This window comes from Simochromis diagramma, unplaced genomic scaffold (genome assembly GCF_900408965.1).
Source record: "Simochromis diagramma unplaced genomic scaffold, fSimDia1.1 OVJJ01000510.1, whole genome shotgun sequence".
In the NCBI taxonomy this organism is placed as follows: Eukaryota; Metazoa; Chordata; class Actinopteri; order Cichliformes; family Cichlidae; genus Simochromis; species Simochromis diagramma.
This window is the reverse complement of record NW_024387326.1, coordinates 2,227,002-2,236,910: the sequence shown is the minus strand read 5'-3', so window position 1 is coordinate 2,236,910 and position 9,909 is coordinate 2,227,002. Positions and strand designations below refer to the sequence as shown.

Genomic DNA, 9,909 nt, shown 5'->3' with positions numbered 1-9,909 from the left:
GAGTGACATGGATGCTAAGGCTAATGTGTGTGTATGAAATGAAGCCTGCACTGAAAATGTTGACAAGTGGTGTGGAGCTGAAGATATATATGCGCCGTATAGCCTTAAAAAATGACAATACAGGGTGGTGATGATGGGTTTAGATTTTGTTATTGTCATTTGTATTTAGAAATATTTAACCATATATGCTTAGAGGTGTATAATCATTTGTAGATTGAAAGAATGTCTCATCCTAGGAGGTCTGTAACAGCTCTGTGTAGCATGAAAGGGGAGTGCGTTCACTCCCTCTACAGAGTGTTCCGGCGTAGATCACACCTCCTAGGAGAGGTCGTATCTTCTCTTGCTGATATATCGTTTAGCAAACACACGTATATTTCTTTAAGTATAAGAGCCTTTTGTTCAGAAGTCCTGGCACCAGCTTTGGGGAGTCTTCACAGGGTCACACCTTGACCTCACACACACACACACACACACACACACACACACACACACACACACACACACACAGTATTCTTTGTTCACATGTATACCTATGTAAGATGTTATATGTTAATGACCTTATGCATATTCATGTAACCACAATAAAAGGAGTGCTATGGGGAACCTGGCTGAGAGTCTGACGGTGGTCAAGTGGTGGAACGACACTCGGCCCCAGCCAGGTCTCCCTCATGCATGAGTAAACCAGAGAACTTTGGTGCCTTGTGTCTTGCTTTTTGCTGCGTAGCAGATTGTCCTTAACGTTCCAGCGAATAGGTTTATGCTACAAACCTATCAGAGCCACACAAAGATTATCAAGATGCAGTGGCAGATGTAATAGAGAAAGACACAGGGCCACCTGAAAACTGTCGTCCTATCTGGTCCAAAACCAACCTGTAGGAGAATCTGGAATTTTGATTTTGAGTTAAAAATAAAATATGGGTAAAATGCAGAAATGTTTTCCACTAAAGAAAAAAAAAATAAAATAAGAGTCACAATTATAGCTGAATCCATGACACCTAATTGTTTCTACAAGATCACGTCATTGCTAAAAGTCATCAGTGATCTCAATGTGCAAACAGAACTCACAGTATCTGGAGTTCAAGCTCCTCTTGGCTGAGAAACCAGGGACAAACATGTGAACAAGACCTGAATAATACCAGTAATGAAAAGTTCTCTCCGAAAATCAAGAAAAGGAGGCCCCAACCAGATGAGAGTGTAGCAAAATATGGTTCACTCCACTTGCCTGAAATGGTTAACGGTCCAAGGCATTTCAGTTGTAGAATGGTTGGGTGCAACAGTAAAACATATGTGAGATGTGGGAAGTGCCAAATGTTCCTTTGTGTCTCCAAATAAAAATAAAAAATCACAGTACTTCCTCAGATATCATAAATGAATTGACTTTTGTGAAATAGAAAGCCCAGTGCAATCACTTGTTCCTGAACCAATGGCTTACAGCTAGTGAAGTGTCAGTGACTTCTAAGTTGGTCCCTGATCTACATTTTTTATGATATTGTTATATAAATAAGTTTTAATCTCCTGCTTACAAAAATTTCAGTGGAGCATTTAATTTTCTTAAATAGCTCTTGAATGTTGTTAGTTTCACATTCGTGATCAATGAACTCCCCTTGTGCACTGTAGTGCACATGTTGTAAAATTTAAATAAAATTAGTTAAAAACAATTTTGTTCTTGTAATGTATTTATTTTACCGTCCCAACACTTGATTTATCTTAAAAAGAAAAAGAAAAAATGAAACTACTTTTCCTTTTTTCTTTTTTCTTCCTCCCTGGGTCTCAGGAGGACATTGTGTCTCTTTCCACTACAAGACTCTTGCTATATCTAAAAAACAGTCATATTCAAAGTAATCCTAAATTGGACTCTGGCGCTTTCTCCCGACTTTCCTGACATGATTCTGCGCGTGGACGGAGCAGCAACACAGATGACTCAACTTACGTACTGCCTTGACTTGACTATTGCAGGGCACGCACACATCAATGATACTAAACACATTTTGCTATAAATCCAGTTGATTTTAGTTAGTTTTGTGAACCTTCATTACCGTTTTAATCAGTTTTCCTTCTTCGTTTTGGTTTTATTTCCGTTAACGCAAATGTTTTTCCACTTCTAGCTTTCGTTATTTCATTTGTTGTCTTTAATAATAATAACCTTGCTCCGCACACTGGAATAAACATAATCAACATGATCAACATTTCACTGCGTATCAATTCACCATCTTATCAATTCAAGTGCTCCATCCTTATGTGGTTTGTGACATTATGTTTATCTAAACCTCCACTTTGTCTCTAAACGTTTAAAGAATTTTTTCAAGTTCAGGGTCAAATTTTGAGAATTTGACCATAAGTGAAAGTTATGGCATTATCACCCCCTTTGGGGCTTACCTTTCCCAGTTTTGATGATATTCCTCTCTATTCTTTGCAAGTACCCTTTTTCGGTGGCGAGAAACTGTTGGTGTGGCCAAGTGGGTGCTGTAAAAACAAAAGCTCAGGACAGAACAGTCACCAGTCATGTACTTCATTCAAAATTAGCATATATTGAACTTCATATTGATCCTCTGAGTGTAATGGTACATTTTAATTTAAACTTCTCAAAGCTAAACACAATATTTTACTTTATCTTACTCTTGTTCTTGTGCAGCACCACCCCTGTCGGTTCTATCTTACTTTTAAATTTCTGATTATTTCAAGAAAGCACCCAAAAGGCGGGGACCAGTGTTTATCATTACATATCTCTATTTTGCGTGTGAGAAGTCTATCATTCCCCTGTTATTCATAGACCTCGGTAGAGGGTTTTTTTTTTTTTTACCTCTATAAAAGTTAATTGACTCTTTACAGTAACCCACTATGGTTAATAATAACATGTTCAGTCATGAGTGAAATCAAACCTTTTCTTCACTTTAGCATTTAACATTCCCAACCATATAATATGATACATTAATCGAAACACAGCTACTAAAACACAATTTTCTTAATGCAAACATCAGTAACTCAAAATTAGCAACCAAAGGGTTAAGTCTGCAGTTCACACTCCTGTGAAGCTACAGCCTCCCCCTGAAAACTCTGTCATTCTTCTGTTATTACAAAACAAACCAAAGCAAGACAAAACATCCACCCTTCTTTTACAGGCTGGGGGAATTGTTTGTGAACATCTACTAATCCTAAAGTCGGTACCGTTTTTGTCTCAGTACCAAGTCAGCTAAAACTTTTAGTCGTCAGTCCATCACAGTCCAGTCACATGCATACATCCACACACATTCATAACAGATATTGCTGATAATGGAGATATTGCTGATAATGGAGTCTGACTATTCGAGCCTCCATCACCAGCAAGATGACGTCATCATTTTAAAGGAAACAGTTCCTTGTTTGTTATTTTTTTCTTTGGACTGGATTGACTCGCTGCAATCCTTTTAGGCTCAGGACTTCTCATTCGATCAGTGTCCCATATAAGTGAATTTCTCCCCAGCCCATTATAATCATGGAGAAAAACACTTTGCGACTGTTTTCAGTAAGAATATTTTATAGCGCTTTAAAGTTCAATCTCTCGGACCTGGATTAAGGAGCCGATTTGTTAAATCAGGAGCTCACAAAATACCAAAATATCACCACCGGTGGATCATACCTCTCAGATGTTCTTATCTCAGTGCACTGTAACGAAAGCAAAAACAAACGTAACCAATAAAACACTCATATAATAACAAATACTGGGGCCCATTGCAAACATGTCCAAGCATAAAACCATCCTTCTCTCTCCTAGAGAAGGAAAACAATCCAAACCTCACTGATAGAATCAACCTAGTGTCAAACAAAACCCAAAGATCAAACAAAACTCCACACACAATATTGTGTAGGCATACAGTTACCGAAACTCCTGTTTTTGCACCAACAAAAACATGTCGGATTTACTTGATTCAATAGTGGACACTGGTTACACACAAACGCTTTGCTTTGGCAGAAATTTAAACAACTGGGTTAAATCAACACAACCTTTTCATATTTTCTCCGGAATAAAACTCACACCGTTCATTCATCATTTTCACTCTCTACCACTGCTCCTTGTTAGGCTGTGTTAAGCACAGTGAACAATTCAGTGGAGGCCTTGAGCCATAAACAGACATCACGCACACACATTGTTTTCATTACCAAACTGCAATAGACCCTGTCCCCTAAATCTACACAAATGCCCTCTGGGTAACTTGAAATGCATTTAACCAATAAACAATCAATGGCTTCTTGTTGTTGTAACCGACTCCGTATTTGGATGTTTGTGTGCAGCATTTGTTAGTAAAGCATTCTTCATTGCATCAGCGTGTGTGTGTGTATCACTCTTCATTCTGAGTCTGTGCATGTAGATGTGTGTGTTTGTGTGGGTGTTTGTGTTCATCACTTTCCTGTTGTGGTGTTCTGGGTAAACCACGGCCTGAAGCGTGCCCTTGGATCCTGCCCTCCTCCATTTCAGTCTGTTTACATCCATCGGTTCTGCTGCTCAAAGTTTTGTCCATACTGGTTCTGGCCCCAATTGGGGCAGTCCTTTTCTCCAGTGTCCTGCATCTTCTCCTCGTTCCGCTCCTCCTTAACTTGACCCTTTTTCTTCTGTAGCTCCTTCAGGGTTTTGATACGCAGCTCAATCGTCTGGATGTCCGTGCCAAGCTCCAGTCTACGCTGCTGCTCCAGCTCTTCCTCTGTTTCTCCCAGCCAAGTCAAGATTTTTGTTCGGGTCAGAGGTCCTAAGCCTGCCAGAGCTCCCAGTGCCCAATCACTCTTTAAGTCTGGGACTCTGAGCTGCTGGGATCTGCTAGTCGCCCATCAGTCACAGATATCCCATGTATGAGGAGTCCGTTTCTGTGCTTGCAGAAGTGCGGCTGCTGTCCGTTTGTTGCAGGTGGAAACAGCTAACATCCAAAGGGTGTATATGAGAGTCTGCAGCAGCAACCTCCCCAGTGGAAGACCTCAGTGTTTGTTCTGTTAGTTTAACCAAGGCCTCAGGGCTCTCTGGGATCACTACATCTGACAAGCCTGAGGCAGGGCGCCGAAGGAAGTCTCCCTCCTCACTCTGGTGCTCTCTGGGATCCCCGCTTGCACTTTCAAGCCCACGGCTCAGGTCGTAGTCGTGGTCCCATTCCAGGGGAATGGAGTCCACGTTTGCTGGGGTGTCTCGGCCCGAGCGTTCAGTCCGGCTCTGGGCAGCCAAGGAAGCTGAGCGACCGGAGGGCGGCAGAGGCGACAGGAAGCCATCCCCCAAACGTTCACTCCACAGCAGACTGGACAAATCACAATGCTCATCTAGCTCCTGGAAGCTCCGGCCTGATTTCAAGTCCTGTGTCTGGGACTCCAAGCCTGATGGGTTCGATTATCAGCCAGCTCCTCTTGAGCCATGCTCAGTCTCTGCTCTGATGCCTTGAGCTCTTACTGAGGGCAGAAACCTCAGAGTCTTTTCCGTACAAGTCAGATTGAAGTCCATTGATGTTTCCCTTGCCTTGCTCCACGGCCTTCTGCAGCTCTGCTGTTCGGGTCTTCTTAGAGGTCAGCTCCTGGCCGAGCCCCGACACCTGTGCCTTCAGCTTATTTTCTCCTGGTGCTTTTGTCCATTCTGAGGTGCCTCCTGACCTCAGTTACTCCTCCTGTCTCTGGCACGCCCTTTTTGCTGCCCGATGATCAGTGTTGGTCCGTCACTGTCCTGCACAGCTTTGATGTAGAGTGGTTAAGGTCAGCATTGTCTTGCTCGGCCTCACTTTTCCTCCGGGCTTAATGGGCGTCTCGTCACTGCTCTGTCAGCTGAAGCTGTCCGGAAATCTCCCCCGTGTAGTGAAACGGGCCTTGGATTTAACGCTCTCCGTCTCCGCTGCATAAGATCGTTTTCCTGCAGCGCTGTTGACATCTTCAAGTTGTTGTTGTGGGTCCAGCTGCTATAGCATTTGGTCAGGGTCACATCAAAGATGGTGGAGGAGAGAGCAAAGATGGTAGGGAGGGAGAGCAGGAGTCCAGGGTCAGCCTCGGCTTTCTGGGCCGACAAAGCAGCCTGTAATCAAGCATAAAGAGAAAAAACAAAACAAAACAAAAACAAAACAAAACAAAACGAAAATAATGATGTTGTGTTGGCTGTGTCATTCAGAGAGGGGAGAAACACCGGGGCCAGGCCCTGTGTCAGCCTTCTCTCCCCCTTTTTTGTTTTTTCTCACCATATAATCCTCTCATAACCCACCAAGCTGACAGGACAACACAGGTACATGTTAAAATTCTTAAGATCATGTTTAAAAGTTCAAAAATGGAATTTTCTTTCATTCAGTAATCACTTGTATTAATCAATCAGCAGAAAACATGTCACAATTTGACTTTCCTAACCACTAAATTTGTCGTGTCTTCACTGGTTGGTCAGACCAGTGTCTTTTTTTTTTTTTTTTTGAAGTTAAGTTGTTGTCCTGCAACCCAGAGAGTTTATTTGTTAGTAGTGGATAACTTTATTGTTTAACGGCGGGTGTATGTTAAGTTTCACTGCTTTAAACTTGCTGGAAAATCTTCACGTGTTCATGGGTGTAAGCTGTTTCTTCATTGCGTGTATGTGCATTTGTAGGTGGGTTAATTTAACTTTTTGTGTGCTCGTGGGGGGCAGTTTGTCCAGGCCCGTAGCCACCTGTATCAACACACTAAGAGATTTATTTAATATCATTTTCATCACAATCTTACTCTGCCGACTGAAGTGCCGGTCTTAATCAAGCACAATTTATCTCTTCTATATCAAAACCCAGCCGAACATCAAACATCCATCATAGTCATTCAAAACCTTATTTGTAATATTATAATCAGCAAAACCAGCGTTTTTATTACAGGCATGTGTCATTATTTGCAAATCATAATTATAAAACTCAAAAACACACTAAACAGGAAGCAAAAATCCTCTGTGCGCTTCACAGCAGCCACCTCATTTGTATGTTCACACACCGTCTAAAAATAGCTCGCAGCGCTGCAGCTGCACGTCACACACAGTCTCACACAAAGCTCAGACAAAACTCTATTATTTTATATTACAAAGACGTCTTATATTTACAATCACTGCAAGGCCAGACAGATTTAGCACCTAACAAATTTCGACAAATTTAAAATAACGGGTCTCACCGAAGAAAGTCTCACTTTTTTGTAATCAATCAAACAGTATCTGTTACTTCTGGAACAGTTTCTGACCTAATTTCTAAAATCCCTAACTCAATTTAACTGTGTCCAAAAAAGCACATCACACCGTTTCCAACGGTGAGGAGACTCTAACTCCTAGCTTATTTCAGGATGCCCTGTACCCCACAGATAAGCCAAACTGAACTAACCCTGTTCGCTGACAGGTCAAGACCGCGCGTCCATGACCAGGAGGGAGCGTAACCTCCGGGCTATGCGCTTCTTAGCAACTTCTGGTGCCGTCCTATAACAATTTTCGCCTACATAATTTTGACAAATTTTACCATAACGGGTCCAACCGAAGAAGGATAACTTTTTTGTAATCAATTAACCAGTATCTGTTACTTCTGGAACAGCCTCTGGCCTAATTTCTAAAATATACGTAGCCAATTCCCTACCAAACTACTTGAGACTCTAGTTCAATTCCTTGGGACTCTAACCCAGCATTTCTTTCATACTTTTTCAACTTCATTAAATACTCTTAACCGACTTTAACTGTATAACACACGCAGATCCTCATCAAAATCAAAACAGACCCTCTACCAGTAATTTCAGTGAGTAGACTTTTAATTTAATCATGTCCAATTTGGCACACTTTGGAAATAATTCAACAGGTAGTGCCTTACCTTTAGATAAGCCGGCTTATGCCCACTCACGTCAGACCACTGGCTTGTGCTTGTCCATTCAACAACCTCGGACCGTCCAAACCTTTAAATTCCACCCCAATACCACAGGACGAGCCCCCAAGCTGTTATGGTTCAAAATATTGGGGATGGAGACAAGAGAAAAAACCACAATAACAACACTAACACTGGTCCGGCCGGGTTAAGTCAAACGATGATTTTAATGAACACACGCGTGGGAGATGGACACTGTATGCAGACAGCCTCAGATCTCAAAATGGTGGAGCATTGCTCAAACTCTTATAGCCTCTGGTTCTCCCACCTTATCATAAAAGCCTAAACATTCACATGCTTTTCTCTCACACGGCGCCTAAGCTACGACCTTGGCTCCCCATTTATCTGCTCCTGCTGAGTTGGGGCAGAAAACTCCAGTATATTCTGTTCTCTTCTAATCAGACAAATAAGGCGATGACTTTCTGCAAACAGTATTTCTTATAACATCATAAAACAATATCATTCATCCACAATAAATCAGCAGTCTAATGTAATGCAAATCAGTTTAACAAATGCAATAGTTATCAGCTTCTTCTAATTCAGGAGAATAATGCAAACTAAAACTACATAATAATTCACAATCTTTAGTTAGGGGTATAACATGGCATAAAATAATATTATAATCTAACAGAAGACTTATCAAAGTGTCTGAAATGTAACATTCCAACCTCCCCTTTAGTATGCTTGCTGGGCAACTTGGATGAGGTCACTGCAGAAATAAACACAGCCCACACAACACGTTCTCACTCCCAAAGCGTAACATTTTACGCTAGGTGACAAATCATCACCATATTACGTTTTCGGCTACCCACCACGTTCCTAAATGACGACCTCGGAAAAAAGAGGAAATATGAGAACCATCTGGACTGAATCTACACGTTTGCTCTTTTTCTTCAAATCGCTTAGAAACACGCTATTTAACATCATTAAAGTCCTGGTTAAGGTCAGGAATAAGGTTATGGTCAGGGCTAGGGATAAGGTTAGGTTTAGGGCTGGAATACAGGGCTGGAACGTCTATTACCACGGGAGCGTCATTGCACTGGATTCCAGCCATAGCCCGCCACGTACCATAAGAACGCCGAAGGTCTCCTTTCGCGTTCCTCAGGAACACCGCGGGACGTGACAAAATGTCGACATGTTACGCCTCGGGAGTGAGAACGGGCTGGCCCACATTGTCAAAGGAGCTTGCAAAGAAAAGCGTCTGGACTTCTTTAAGTTGCTTGAAGACGTTTCACCTCTCATCCGAGAAGCTTCTTCAGTTCTAAGGTCAAATGGTGGGGAGTCCAGATTTAAACCTAGTGGGAGTATCCCCCCGCAGAGGGACAAAAGGACCCTCTGATGATCCTCTAATCGCCTGAGCCAAGGTGTGAAACTGGGTGTGGGTCCCAATCAGCCAGGGTTTCGGGTGAGCTCATTGTGAAACCTGGCCCCACCTTATCATGCGAATTCCTGAGGTCAGATGGCCCAGGATGTGAGTGAGCATTAAGGCGTCTGGGGAGGGAACTCAACACTGGATTATAGATGGCAGACAGTTGGTGTCGTAAACCACCGCCTCTGTTCAAAGATGGTCGCTCACAGTGGACATAGATGGCTTCTTTCACTCCTCTTTCAAACCATCTGTCCTCTCTGTCCAAAATGTGAACATTGGCATCCTCGAAAGAGTGACCTTTGTCCTTAAGATGCAGATGGACTGCTGAGTCTTGTCCTGTGGAGGTGGCTCTTCTATGTTTTGCCATGCGCTTGTGAAGTGGCTGTTTGGTCTCTCCAATGTAGAGGTCTGGGCATTCCTCGCTGCACTGTACAGCATACACCACATTGTTAAGTCTGTGTTTTGGAGTTTTGTCTTTCGGCTGAACCAGTTTTTGTCTGAGCGTGTTGCTGGGTCTGAAATGCTTGGAGAAAACCCTCCTGAGTTTTTCTGATACACCGGCTACATAAGGGATGACAATGTTGTTGCGTCTGTCCTTCTTATCCTCCCTCGCTGGTGTCTGATCTTCTTTTCTGTGCCTCTTTGCTGACTTTAAGAACGCTTCCTTTACATGCGTGTGTTCCTTCTTTTTCCCTTCAGGCTTAG

At 42.5% G+C, this 9,909-nt stretch overlaps 1 long non-coding RNA gene across 1 annotated transcript; it reads right to left on the bottom strand.

Annotated features, from left to right (window-relative positions):
* Positions 1-1,002: 1,002 nt before the first annotated feature.
* LOC120717735 lies at positions 1,003-4,713 on the bottom strand. Its single transcript, XR_005692273.1, has 2 exons — positions 2,705-4,713; positions 1,003-1,741 (listed from the first exon to the last, which is right to left on the bottom strand). It is a non-coding gene; the product is annotated as an uncharacterized LOC120717735 (long non-coding RNA).
* Between the last annotated feature and the right edge of the window lie 5,196 nt (positions 4,714-9,909).